The sequence below is a fragment of the Myotis brandtii genome, unplaced genomic scaffold (assembly GCF_000412655.1).
Source record: "Myotis brandtii unplaced genomic scaffold, ASM41265v1 scaffold1105, whole genome shotgun sequence".
Taxonomy (NCBI): domain Eukaryota; kingdom Metazoa; phylum Chordata; class Mammalia; order Chiroptera; family Vespertilionidae; genus Myotis; species Myotis brandtii.
This window is the reverse complement of record NW_005353770.1, coordinates 82843-96504: the sequence shown is the minus strand read 5'-3', so window position 1 is coordinate 96504 and position 13662 is coordinate 82843. Positions and strand designations below refer to the sequence as shown.

The 13662-nt window shown below is 40.7% G+C and overlaps 1 pseudogene; it reads right to left on the bottom strand.

The window, feature by feature from the left end:
- Window positions 1-4826: 4826 nt before the first annotated feature.
- LOC102243579 overlaps window positions 4827-13662 on the bottom strand; it is a 17696-nt pseudogene continuing 8860 nt past the window's right edge.

The window sequence follows — 13662 nt, the reverse complement described above, 5'->3', positions numbered from 1 at the left end:
TTCTCCAGTGTAGGGTAAGTCACCACATGGCATCCTGCTGGGTCAGTTGGAGGAAGATTTTCGGTGAGCAGCCTTGTTGGCAGAAGCCATTTGCACTATGTGCTTAAGGTTGTTGCATTGGCCTTGTCAGTGCTTCAAAGGTGAAGCGCTTTCATCATTTTCTAGAGTGGTAACATTGCCATAATTGGAACATGACACTATTGATCTTCTTCGGAATTGATTTGAGTTGTTCACTAGTAAAAGCCATGGATGGTTTGGCTTTTGTAAAGCTTGAGGACCAGTATGTTGAAGTGCTTTAAAGAAATCATGTGAAGCCCCAGCTGATTTGGCTCAGTGGATAGAGAGCATCGGCCTGTGGACTGGGGGGTCCCAGGTTTGATTGCGGTCAAGGGCACATGCCCGTGTTGCCGGCTTGATCCCCAGTGGGTGGTGTGCAGGAGGCAGCCAATCAATGCTTCTCTCTCATCATTGATGTTTCTATCTCTCTCTCCCTTCCTCTCTGAAATCAATAAAAATATATTTTTAGAAAAGAAACCATGTGAAAACCATTTCTATTTACAGATTTTGCTAAGTCAAGATATGATGCTTATAAAATACTATCTAACAATATGTAATATTACTGAGTGTCAGGTTTGTGGAGAGAGGCATTATCATCCTCTCTATTTTAAAATGGAGAACCTGAGCCTGAGGGAGCGAGATTACATGCTTTATCTAGGAGGTGTCCGGGCTAGAATTTGAAAATAGGAGGTCTAATTTTTTAGCCTTTGCTGTAACCACTATGCTGTAATCCTCATAGAAAAAGACCTGCCTCCTAGTGTTTGTATAATTGAATTATCATTCCATAGCCCAGGCATTTCATGGAGTATTCCCAAAGATAGTGCAATCTGCTGAAAAGCTCAGAAAAATGGAAAAAACTCCACATTTTGAAATTCCAGTCTATTTCACAAAAATCTGTGATTGATACATCTGAAAACTGAAAACCATTCCATTTGGAAGTTTTCACAATTACATGTAGATGCGGCTCTCACTCTTCCTTTCATTTTGTGATCCACTGGTTAGCATTAGCGGCATCCAAGCTCTAGTTTTTTGTTGTCTCTTTCCCCAACTCGTTGGGAGAGGGTAAAATTATGATTTTACCTTTCCAGGCATTTACTTTGGAGGTTAAATTAAAATCTTACAAAAATCTCTCTTAGTCTTCTCTATATCCCTTCAAGCAATTCATTGATGGAAACATTGACTATCATGCTTTTTATGTGGAAGAATGAGCAAGTTTGGCTTTGGTGAGTGTATAAAGCACTTTGTCTGTGTAACCTCATGGTTTTGGCTTCTACTATCTTCTGAACAGGGACTAATTGGCTTTCAGTGATACATTTTCTAACAAATCCCTGTAAAAGGACACTTATTTTTAAAATATATTTTATTGATTTTTTTACAGAGAGGAAGGGAGAGGGATAGAGAGTTAGAAACATCGATGAGAGAGAAACATCCATCAGCTGCCTCCTGCACACCTCCCACTGGGGATGTGCCTGCAACCAAGGTATATGCCCTTGACCAGAATTGAACCTGGGACCTTTCAGTCTGCAGGCCAACGCTCTATCCACTGAGCAAAACCTGTTTGGGCAAAGGAAACATTTTTTATAGACAGTCAGCCATGTTTAAAAATGCTTCATAAAACATGGAGAGAAAAGCTTGTTGTATTTGCCAGTCTTGAGCAAAAGTTCAGTATGGTTTCTATTTGTTATGATCTTGTTCAAGGTGAACTGTGCCAAAAACAAGGACAAATTTGAAGGATTTAAATAACAGGATTAACCAATGTTGTTGTATTCAACTATTCAAAATTAGTAAAGAGGAAATACATATTTTTCTAATATGCTTTATAAAGTATACACAAAACTTAATTATATACTTGGTCTGCAAGAAAATGTAACATTTTCCCCCAAACTAGGATACTTCTGGGACACATTCTGACTATAAAACTAAAATATTATATTCCAATAGTAAAACAAAATAATAAAAACCCGCTTAGAATTTTGTGGAAAAACTTTCCTAAATGACTCTTGAATCAAGAGGAAATAACAGAAATTGCAAATGCTTTAGCAATTAATGCAAATGAGCCCTCTTCATTGAGACATCTCCATCATGGGAACAGAGCTACCCTGGACCAAATTCATGACTTCAAACTCCTAAATTATTTTAATCCAAGTGAATCAAACACTTAACTTAGGAAACTAGGAAAAAAATAACAAAATAAATCACAAGTGAAAGCAAGAGAGCAAGAAATTAATAAATATAAGGCAGAAAGTGCTGTATTTTATAAAACCTACCCCCAAAACATACAAAGGCACTGGTCTTAATTAATAAAACATAAGATTTAAAAAAAAAACACACACACACACAAAAACAAGGATGCCTAATGAATAGGCTTGCCAGATAAAATACCCTACACTCAGTTAAATTTGATTTTCAGATAAACATCGAACATTCTTCTAGTATATGGGTCATACTCATAATAGAAGTATGTCCCATTACTTACACAAAAATTATTATTCATTGCTTATCTGAAGTGTCCTATATTGTTATTTGCTAAATCTGGCAGTGCTATAAATGGAAGAGAATAATTATTTAAATTTGAGAACCTCGATGAACTAGATCATTTTGTAAGGAAATTAAAATTACACGAATTGCTTCAAGAGAAAAAGGACAAAAACAAAAATTGAACAAAGAGTTAAGCACTGAGAAATGAAGAGTTTTAAATATCTACCATCAAAAAGGCACTAGGATTCTGCTCTCATCCTTGAAGGATTGACAATGACCAGACTTAAGCTGCTGCACTAAAACTGGACAAAATATAAGGACCGCCTACTTTTAGATATTGGACAGCTTTTAGATATGGACAGAGACAACATTATTGTGATTGGGGGGCTGTTGGGGGGTATAGGGGAGATAAATGTTAATGGGCAGAGACTTGACTTAGGGTGGTGAACACACAATACAGTGTACAGATGATGTGCTGTAGAATTGTGCACCTGAAACCTATACAATTTTGTTAACCGGTGTCACCCCAATGAATTCAATAAACAGGAAAAATACATATTTATTTTTTTAACATTCAATATTATTTTGTATTAGTTTCAGGTGTATTAGTTTCAGCATAGCAGTTAGACAAACATATATTTTATGATGTTCCCCTGATATTTCCAGTATCCACCTGGTACCGTACATATTTACATAATACAATCTTATTGACTATCTTCTCCATGCTTTACTTAATAACCCCATATAAATGTATTTTTATCATTTACATCTTGCCTGTTATCTTCCATATATTACAGAAATTCTCATAACCAAAAGCTGTTAGATTTTTATCTACATCGTCATTGTTTTCAAAATCTGAGCCAGGGGCAGCTTTGGCATGCTGAAGGATGTGAGTGCTACCTTGTAGGCAAGAGGGAGCTCTTTATTAAAGGGTTTGAAGCAAGTCAGTGATAAGCTCAAACAGATGTTATGTTGTCAATGTTATCTCATTTCACTGAGGTAGAAACAACAAAAACATTGGTTACTTTGTGGCATAAGAAACGTAACTGAGGTACAAAGGAATATTTACTGACAGTAACATTGGCTAAATGTTAAGATGAGTTCCTGAGAGAGGCTGGAAAGTCACCTCAGGAGGTCTTTAAGAATAGACTAAATTTTAACTTGTCTTAGATGCTGCTTCAGATATGATTACCTGTTAGGACAAGGGAATTGACTCTGAGTCACTTCCAGATTATACAGCTCTTTTGTTCACAAAATATTGTCGTGAATAGAGCTCTGCGTGGTTAGCAATTTGGAGTTAATCCTATGGTTGCAGACTGATTACAAAATTACAGAAAAAGAATGTTTACTTGAGAAATATGCATAGAATGAATATTATAGGCATGGGAAGTAGCTGATCTATTGAAGTCAGAGCAACCTGGTTTAAGAGAGGTGAATTTTCCACATACTTTCTCATAGGCTCATGATCTATCCTTGCTGTACTCTATTTTTCTTAAGGTTATCTGAACATTAGAGCAGGTGCCATTGGGGATGAGAAGACACAATAATGAGCTATAAGTGAAAGAACTCACCCTAGATTAACTCAATATGTGGGGGTGCCTTGCGTCATTGCTCAAGACATTAGTTAAAACTAGCTATTGTTGAAGGTGACCTCTGAGGTTATTAATAATCTCCAGAAATTTTATAGTTTTAGAGTTCAGAAAGTAAGTCCATGTGCATTACCTGAGCAGTTCTTCCCAAGAAAGACTGAAGTGAACAGGCTTTTACGAATGAGGACACTGAGGCTGAGAAAATGGCAATAACCTGCCGTCTATACAGTTTCTCACTGGCATAACCTGGATTTAACCACCCGACGAAACACTCCCTCAGAAATACTTTATCTGAATCTTAGTTCCTGTAAATCTTTCCAAAGTAAGGGAACAACAGTTGGAAAGGCAGAAGACAAAAAAAAAGAAGCCACGTTCTAAATAAAATAAAGCTAAATAAAATGATACCAGAACTCAGTTTCATTTCAGGGTCATGAACAGTACCAAGCCGATTATCAATTTGCAAATACTTATTCTAGGTAAACAACAGCCTTCGAATGAAGAAAAATCTCCTAAAACACTGATGAGATAACAGATTAAGAAAAGGCTAATAATAATAATTTCACCATAGTAATAAGATCCTGTATAGCTCCATGTAACTTATCTCATCACCGAAATAAAATATCATTGAATTGATTTATTAAACTATGTATAATTGAATTTTTTAAAACTAAAATACCACTGATTATAAGATGCACTATTACCTTATGTTATATTAAGAAAAGAACAGACACTGCCAATTAAACTGCAAAATGCAGTTCGGCTCTGGTTCCGAAGCGGATTGGAGCCCGGCGCCACTGGTGGGCAGGTGGCCTGAGGTACCAGTTCCTATGGCACAGAGAGTGCAGGCCCAGCTCGTCCATGATCTCGGCCATGTTCATGGCGATGGGGTGTTTCTGCTTGTTTCCCTGAGCTCTTCTCCTGCCAGCACCAGCAGGAGCTCCTCTCGGGCCTCGTTCACCATGTTCACCATTCTGGGTCACTGCTGTCAATCACAAAGATGAGGCCTCGTGTGTTCTGGCAATAGTGGTGCCACAGAGGCCGGATCTTGTCCTGGCTGCCCATGTCCCACACGGTGAAGCTGATGTCCTTCTCCTCCACGGTCTCCACGTTGAAACCTGTGGTGGGGCTGGTGGTCACAGTTTCACCCAACTTCAGTGTGTGCAGGATGGTGGTCCTCCCTACAGTGGCCACGCCCACCATCAGAATGTGCATCCCTTTTTTGCCCAAATGGCCCTGGAAGAGCTTGGCAAACACTTCGCCATGCTGTAAACCGGAGTGAGAGTCACTGGCCAGAGAAACCCTCTGGGCCACGGTTCTGCTGCTGCTGCTGCTCCTCTCCTATTATTCAGAGAACCAAAAGTCTGTCTTTGCCATAAATTAGGAGGAATGTGTATATATAAACCTCGAAAGACCTGCCAAAAGCAGCCACAAGCTAAGTATCTATAAAGGTAACCTCATCTAAGGTACCATTATCAAAACATCGTTGAAGGACAATTACAAGTATGCATATCTCTCTCTGAGAAACGTCATGATAGGTCCCCATTTGCCATCCCTAATGTGAAAAAACTTTACTAAGCCAGAAAGTCAAGCATTGATGTTTTATTATCAAAGAGTGATTTTTCCATTAGCTTTTCAGTACCCATCAGCAGGACATTTTGCAAAAGCATATGGATATTGGCAACCAGTAATGTATCTGATGCACGCCATTAGAGATGCTCAGGCAGCCTACCCGTACCATTAGAGATCCCAATGGCCAGAGATGAAAGCTCCCCCTATACAAAATGCACTGACATTTTGTGATGGGAATAACCTGTATGACTTCGTGAGGATCTTCTGATTTTATTAACATATAAAAATATAACTTCCCAGTAAGCCTGTCGTAGGGAAGATAAAGTGAATCCGAACTAGGAAGGAACCTGAGATTGTATATTCTTTTTTGTTGCCAATGTAGGGGAAACTTCCTTAAACTGCCCTTTATAAACACTTGCAATTTTATTTCCTCACCATAATCTTTTCTTCATAATATACTGGGTTGTTGCTATTTCTGGATGGTTTTTAAAGCTCTTTGTATCTTACCTGCTTCCAAAAAGGATGTATTTTTGATGTTTAGTTGGAGTTCATGGAAGCAAAAGAAAAAACAGAGGGCTTATGTAATGTACACACTGGGAAATCTATTTTCTCTCCACCCCCATTACTATTGCTATCGATGACATATATTATACAGCTGTAGGATGTCCCTTTCTGGGATCATACATCAGCATTTAGGACATCTGTTGAGACTCAAATTAGCTATTAAGGGAAGAGATGAGATACAGGTCTTTTTAATAATGGAGACTACAGAGTCTCTTGTATGTAACCTTTAAAATAAATGGGCAACAGTTATTTTTTTTTCTCTGAAAATTGGCTTCTGAGGGGTTAAAAACTGTTTCCAGCTCTCTCTGATACCCATTTTTTTTTTTTTAGGAATGCTGTTTCTTTGCTTATTTTCCCTTGTGAGCAGTGTTATTCTGTCTGATTCTCTAATGATATTATCAGTGAAGTTCAGTTATTGATTTCATGCATCAATCATGACACTATCTGTCAAATTTGTATTTCGAGGGGTTAAGAGTCTTGGATGTGCCCTGTTGTCTGACCTTGAGAAAAGTGTTCAAACTCTTTAAACTCTATATTCCTAATCTGTAATAAGAGACATAGCAATTGTAACTACTTCATTGCTTAGTAGTACTACTCCATAGAGTTATTATGAAGATTTGATGAGCTAATAGCACAAATACAAAATATAAAATGTATCTATATCTACATCTATATCCATATTTATTCATGTATCCATATATCTCCATACACCTGATCTTTAGCATTATTTTTACATTCTGGGACTAGAAGATAGGTTGTAAGTCAGAAGGTATAGAATAGAACCTGACTCCATTTTTCTCAGCTTGGCTATCCTGGAAGAAAACTGTAAACGTGTATATCATCTCTCTAGGTGATTCTTACGTGCAAACATGTTTGAGAACCATTTGTCTATATTATAGACTCTAACATTTTCTTGCCTTAAAACATAGTTGGTTTTAACCTGTAAGAATTCCCATTATAAAGCCCTTTACTATAGCCTTGTGAAGATGAGGCTATTTGACATGAAATTCTTCTATATGTGGATGTTTGTGTATGTCTGTTACTGCTTTATTGACTGTGTGGATTCCAATCTGAGTCACAGGAAATGCCCTACATCAAAGTATTTATCTGCATCAAAGTAAAATGAATGTACAAGTATCTTATTGACATTTATGGGGAGGAAAGTCCCGAAAAAGTTTCTAGTGGGAGATTGCAAATGTAAATTAATGGCAAATTGCTCATTATTGTTAAACTAGAGGCCTGGTGCACGAATTCGTGCACCAGTGGGGTCCCTTGTCCTGGCCTTTGGAATCAGCCAAAACTGGCTCTCTGACGTCCCTCAAGGGGTCCCTGATTGTGAGAGGGCTCAGGCCAGGTCGAGGGACTCCACCTGTGCATGACTGGGGCCGGGGAGGGACCGCAGGAGGGCTCCAGGGCATGTCCGGCCTGTCTTGCTCAGTCCCGATCGGCCGGACCCCAGCAGCAAGCTAACCTACCAGTCAGAGCGTCTGCCCCTTGGTCAGTGCACATCATAGCAAGCGGTTGAGCAGTCTTAGCATATCATTAGAATATTACGCTTTGATTGGTTGAACAGTCAACCGGTCAACTGGACACTTAGCATATTAGGCTTTTTTATTATATAGGATTAGATTCTATAAAACATCAAAGATATTCTTGGGCTTAATATGTTGTCTTGATTGTTTGATGTGGGAATATATTTATGAAGTCTTTCATAGGTTCACTCATGAACAGTTTCCCAATTCTTCTACTAAGTTATTTAGGACTCAAGTGGTTGTAACTCACAGAAACCCAATTCAAACTAAATTTTAAAAAGGGGGGTGAGATTTTTGTGTGTGGTTCTTACAGCAGTTCAGGAATGACTCTGTTGATCTGTCTCTGGCATAGCGAGATTTAGGGGTTCATATCATGTCCTTAGGACTCAATAACTCCCATATGTCACTTAGCCTGACTGTCCTCTCAGTTGGTTTCATCCTCAAGCAGGTCCTTAACTGCATTTCTCTCAGCTTAGCTATCCCAGCAGAGAGAGCACTGCTCTTTCCCAGTAGTTCCAATACAACTCTCAGGGCTACGTCTCATTGAATGTGGTTTGGGTCCCTTATCCATTCCTGACCTAATGATTACAGATAAGGAATGGAAATCAGTGATTTACTAGGCCTAAAAAACATGCCAGTGCTTCTAGGGATGAGGTTTGAGAACATCCCCCAAACTCACAGAAATTTCAGGTGATTCATTCAAGGAATGGTGAGGGGCTATTATCAGAACAGGAAGCATGCTGAACAGGCAAAGGTCAACAAATGCTCACTACCTTTTGTAGGGCCCTGAGCCCCTTGACTAGGAAACTCCCTTGGAGATTTTTACCACTGAGTTTTAGGAAGGGAAACTGGGACCTGTTCTTTGGGGGAAACCTAGAAATTTCAGAAAGTATTAAATATGATTTTACCCCCAGCCTCTTTCTCTACCAATTTATACAATTATTGTCTATTTGCTTGCCAGTATAATAGGAAAGAGGGTTGAATTCACAAGAAGGCTTTTGCATTATGCTGAAGTACCATATTTAATTATTTTAAAATTATTTTTCATTTGAGGGGAATAAATTAAACTTATATATAAGTCCCTGGAGAGAAGATCACAGGAGAGAGATTTGTTTTCTTTTTTTTTTTTTTAATTAAATCTTTATTGTTCAGGTTACATTTGTTCCTCTTTTTCCCCCCCCATAACTCCCCTCCTCCCAGTTCCCGCCCCACCCTCCGCCCTCACTCCCCACCCACTGTCCTCATCCATAGGTGCACGATTTTTGTCCAGTTTCTTCCCGCATCTCCCATTCCCCTTTCCCCCCCAAGAATAGTCAGTCCATTCCCTTTCTATGTCCCTGATTCATTATAATCACCAGTTCATTCTGTACATCAGATTATTTATTCACTTGGTTCTTAGATTCACTTGTTGATAGATGCATGTTTGTTGTTCACAATTTGTATCTTTACCTTTTTCTTCTTCCTCTTCTTAAAGGATACCTTTCAGCATTTCGTATAATACTGGTTTAGTGGTGATGAACTCCTTTAGCTTTTCCTTATCTGTGAAGCTCTTTATCTGACCTTCAATTCTGAATGATAGCTTTGCTGGATAAAGTAATCTTGGTTGTAGGTTCTTGGTATTCATCACTTTGAATATTTCTTGCCATTCCCTTCTGGCCTGCCAAGTTTCTGTTGAGAAATCAGCTGACAGTCGTATGGGTATTCCCTTGTAGGTAACTGAGTTTCTTTCTCTTGCTGCTTTTAAGATTCTCTCTTTGTCTTTTGCTCTTGGCATTTTAATTATGATGTGTCTTGGTGTGGTCCTCTTTGGATTCCTTTTGTTTGGGGTTCTCTGCGCTTCTTGGACCTGTAAGTCCATTTCTTTCACCAGGTGGGGGAAGTTTTCTGCCATTATTTCTTCAAATAGGTTTTCAATATCTTGCTGTCTCTCATCTTCTGGCACCCCTATTATTCTGATGTTGGTACGCTTGAAGCTGTCCCAGAGGCTCCTTACACTATCTTCGTATTTTCGGATTCTTTTTTCATTTTGCTTTTCCGGTTGGGTGTTTTTTGCTTCTTCGCATTTCAAATCTTTGGCTTGATTCTTGCGCTCCTCTGGTCTGCTATTGGGTGTAATATTCTTTATTTCCGACCGTGTATGCTTAATTTCTAGTTGTTTCTTTATCATAGCATCGAGGGTCTCATTAGTTTTCGTGAGGCTCTCCAGAAGTTTATTGCAAGCCCTCAAAATTGCGTTTTTTAGCTCTATATCCTCCATTTCTGTCATGTTTTTTTGTCTCCGCATTTTTTATGCTTTCTTGGTGCACCCCCTAGTGGTCTTTGTGCGCAGTCTTGTTCTAGTTGAGCCTTGATTGTTGTAGTTAATACTAGAGGGATTTGACCACCAGGCCGACTGGCTGTGTGAATCAGCTGTGTCTGCCGCGGAAAACTTCTGTCCTCTGGGGAGGTGCTAATCTAGCCTTTGCCTGCGGCGATCTGGCAAATGGCTCTGCGCAGGGCTTGGGCGGGGCGGGCTCAACAGGGCGGGCGGAGGGAGTGGTTATGGCCCCTCTCAGTCCCGTTCCCAGAGGCTCTGCTTCTCAGAACCCCCGGAACCGCTGCAAACCTCGGAGGGAAAGCTGCCTTCCAACTGATGCCAGACACTCCCGCTTCTCCCGTTTGGGTCCGAGTCCCCAGCGATTCGCCCGTATCTGGAGCTCAGAGTCTGAGACTCCCCCCTGACCGAAAACGACAACCGCGCTCTCAGCCACCAGCCCGCTTTGCGCGCGCACCTCCGCACCTGAGTTTTTTCCACACTGCGCCTCCTCTGAGCCTCGGTGTGCTGTTATTTTTCCTTCTAGTTGAAGAGTCTCTCCTCAGCCAGCCTTCCTGTGGTTCTGGGTGATGTCCGTTCCGTCTTTTAGTTGTATTTTTGAAGTGGTTTTTTGCGGCAGCAGTCTGCGGTGTTTACCTATGCCGCCATCTTGGTCTCTTTCGAGATTTGTTTTCTGAGAGCCTCTCTGTGCCAGTAGGTTTATATTTAATACTATTTAATGACATTCCATACTCTATATGCAAAAATAGACATCCTATTTAGGTGTTCAGCATGCTTTCAGCAGGCAGTGGTCTCTCTTTGCTTTCTCTACTCTTTCCCAGGAATCCAACCTTCAGGAATCAATGCAGCTCCCCGTGTTTCCTGGAGTCACCCCAATTTTACCCATTCATATCACCTCAATAGAGGAGATTTGTAATATGCAATTAAAAGGTTGTTTTACTATTACGCTTTGAAAATCTTTATGTGTAAATAAATTAACAAATCCAAAAATAATTAGACCATGATTCCTAACTTGTGTTTCAGAAAAACATGGTCTCAGATCCCAAGAAACCCACCTTCCTAGCATCACTTGCGGTGGTTGGGGTGGCAAGCGGAGATGTGACATGGCCATCCCTTCTTGGTCAGAAATAATTCCCAATGAAAAAGAAAAGCTACTGATTGTCCTTCATGGACATAGTCCTTATACTTAGTACCATGACTTAAAATGCACAGAAGACACAGTCTTTGCTGGCAAGGATGTTAAAATTTACAGAGGAATAGAAAGTTAATAAGAGATAAGCCACAGGTATTTTGAAGAGTAAACATACGGTGCCCTTGGAGTGTAGGTTGGTATAATCTCTTTGCAGGATAATTTATCAATATCTATTAAAATTAGAAGTACTAAATCTATAAAAATTTAAGAGAGTGTCCAAAAAAGATATGAAAAATTAAAACAATAATCTCCAGAAGGCATTTTTAAGTATGATGTAAACCCCTTAATATCAGAGACTGATGGACTATTCAAAAGTTAATTTTTCTGTATGACAAAAAAATAGACAAATAGCAAATTGTAATTTATAATTGACAGAGAGCTGCTTTCCTTAGTATATAAAAATCTTCTACAAATCAAAAAGAATGAGAACACTAACTCAATAGAAAAAATGGACAAAGAATATGAATACTCAGAACACAGAAAAGGAAAAATAAATGGCTTTAAAACATATTAAAAGATGCATATTCATAAGAAGAGATACTCAGATCAATACCATAATGATCTGAGTGTGGCAAAGATCAAAAAGTTCCTTAATAGATTATGTGTTTTCAGGTAAGGTGAGAATACGGGGAAACAGTCACTCCTATAGATTTCTGTTGGGAATGTAAATTGCTACAATCTCTGTAGGGCAATTTGGCAGTAGTTATATTTGAGAATACAGCTACCCTTTGACCCAACAGTTTTATTTCTAGAAATTTATCCTCCTTTGGAAATATTTGTTTGTCAAATGATGTGTATAGAAGATTATTTATTGCAGCATTGTTTGAACAAGTAAAAAAAAAACCCTGAAAATAACCTACAAATCCATCAAAAGGGGACTGGCTAAATTAAATTATGGCACATCACTCCATATTATACAACTCAACTGTAAAAAAAGAGTGAGCTGCTATACAGTCATATAGCCAAGATAGATGGTTAAGGAAGAAAAAGGAAGGTGTAGAACATTGCATTTCTTGGCATATATAAAAAAAGCTGGTAACAGAAGTTGCTCCTGTGGTGGGAACTGAATGGCTTTTAAACAGTGGTATTCGGGAAGCTTACTTTTTCCTAAATACACTTTTATATTATAGTTGTATCATGTGAATATACTCGATCTTCAGAAGTAATGTACTTTAAAAATACAATAAACTGCACATATGAATTTACAAAGCAATTCTACCACTAGAAATTAATCTAACAACATAGTTTATAATAGCAAAATGCAGTCCATCAGTAGCAGCTGTGAAAAAGAATCCCAGGAGTGGTGGTATGGAATGCTCTCCAAGATATAGTATTCAATTTAAAAAAAAAAAAAAAGCAAGTTGCAGAAAAATATATATTACTAGAGGCCTGGCGCGCGGATTCGTGCACCAGTGGGGTCCCTCGGCCTGGCCTGCAGGGATCAGTGGACCTCCATGCCACCTCAGCCTGGCCTTACCCACCAGCTCGTGGGGCTCCAGACCCCTGTCCCTGTCAATCCCGCCCAGTACGAAGTAGTGTGGGAAGTGGCAGGTGGCCAGGGAGGAGCCCAAGCCCGGGCTGGGTGCTGCAGCGCTCCAGCTCAACTCAGCCCCGCTGAGCCTGTGGCCACCTCCGCTGCTGGGGCGTGCATGGGGAGTGTCTGTGGGAGAGGCTGGCACCACTGCAACTGCGCTCGCCAGCTATGAGCCTGGCATCTGGTGCCCATCTGCCAGCTGAGCAGCACTCCCGCTGTGGGAGCACACTGACCACCAGGGGGCAGCTCCTGCGTTGAGCATCTGCCCCCTGGTGGTCAGTGCGCATCATAGCTACCGTACGGTCGTCCAGTCGCTTAGGCTTTTATATATATATACTAAAGGCCCAGTGCACAAAAATTTGTGCACTCGGGGGGGAGGGGGGGTCCCTGAGCCTGTCCTGTGCCCTCTCGCAGTCTGGGACCCCTCAGGAGATAACGACCTGCTGGCTTAGGCCTGCTCCCGGGTGGCAGAGGGCAGGCCCAATCCCTAGGTGCAGCCCCTGGTCAGGCTCAGAGCAGGGCCGATTGGGGAGATGGGGCGCCGCCCCCTGTCATGCACAGAGCAGGGCGGATCGGGAGGTTGTGATGCCACCACCAGGCACGCTCAGGGTAGGGCCGATCAGGGAGTTGGGGTGCTGCCCCCTGTCACTCACAGAGCAGGGCCCATCAGGGGGGTTGGGGCTCTGTACCCTGTCATGCACAGAGCAGGGCCCATCAGGGGGTTGGGGAACTACCCCCTGTCATGCACAGAGCAGGGCCCATCAGGGGGTTGAGGAGCTCCCCCCTGTCACGCACAGAGCAGGGCCCATCAGGGGGTTGGGGAGCTCCCCCCT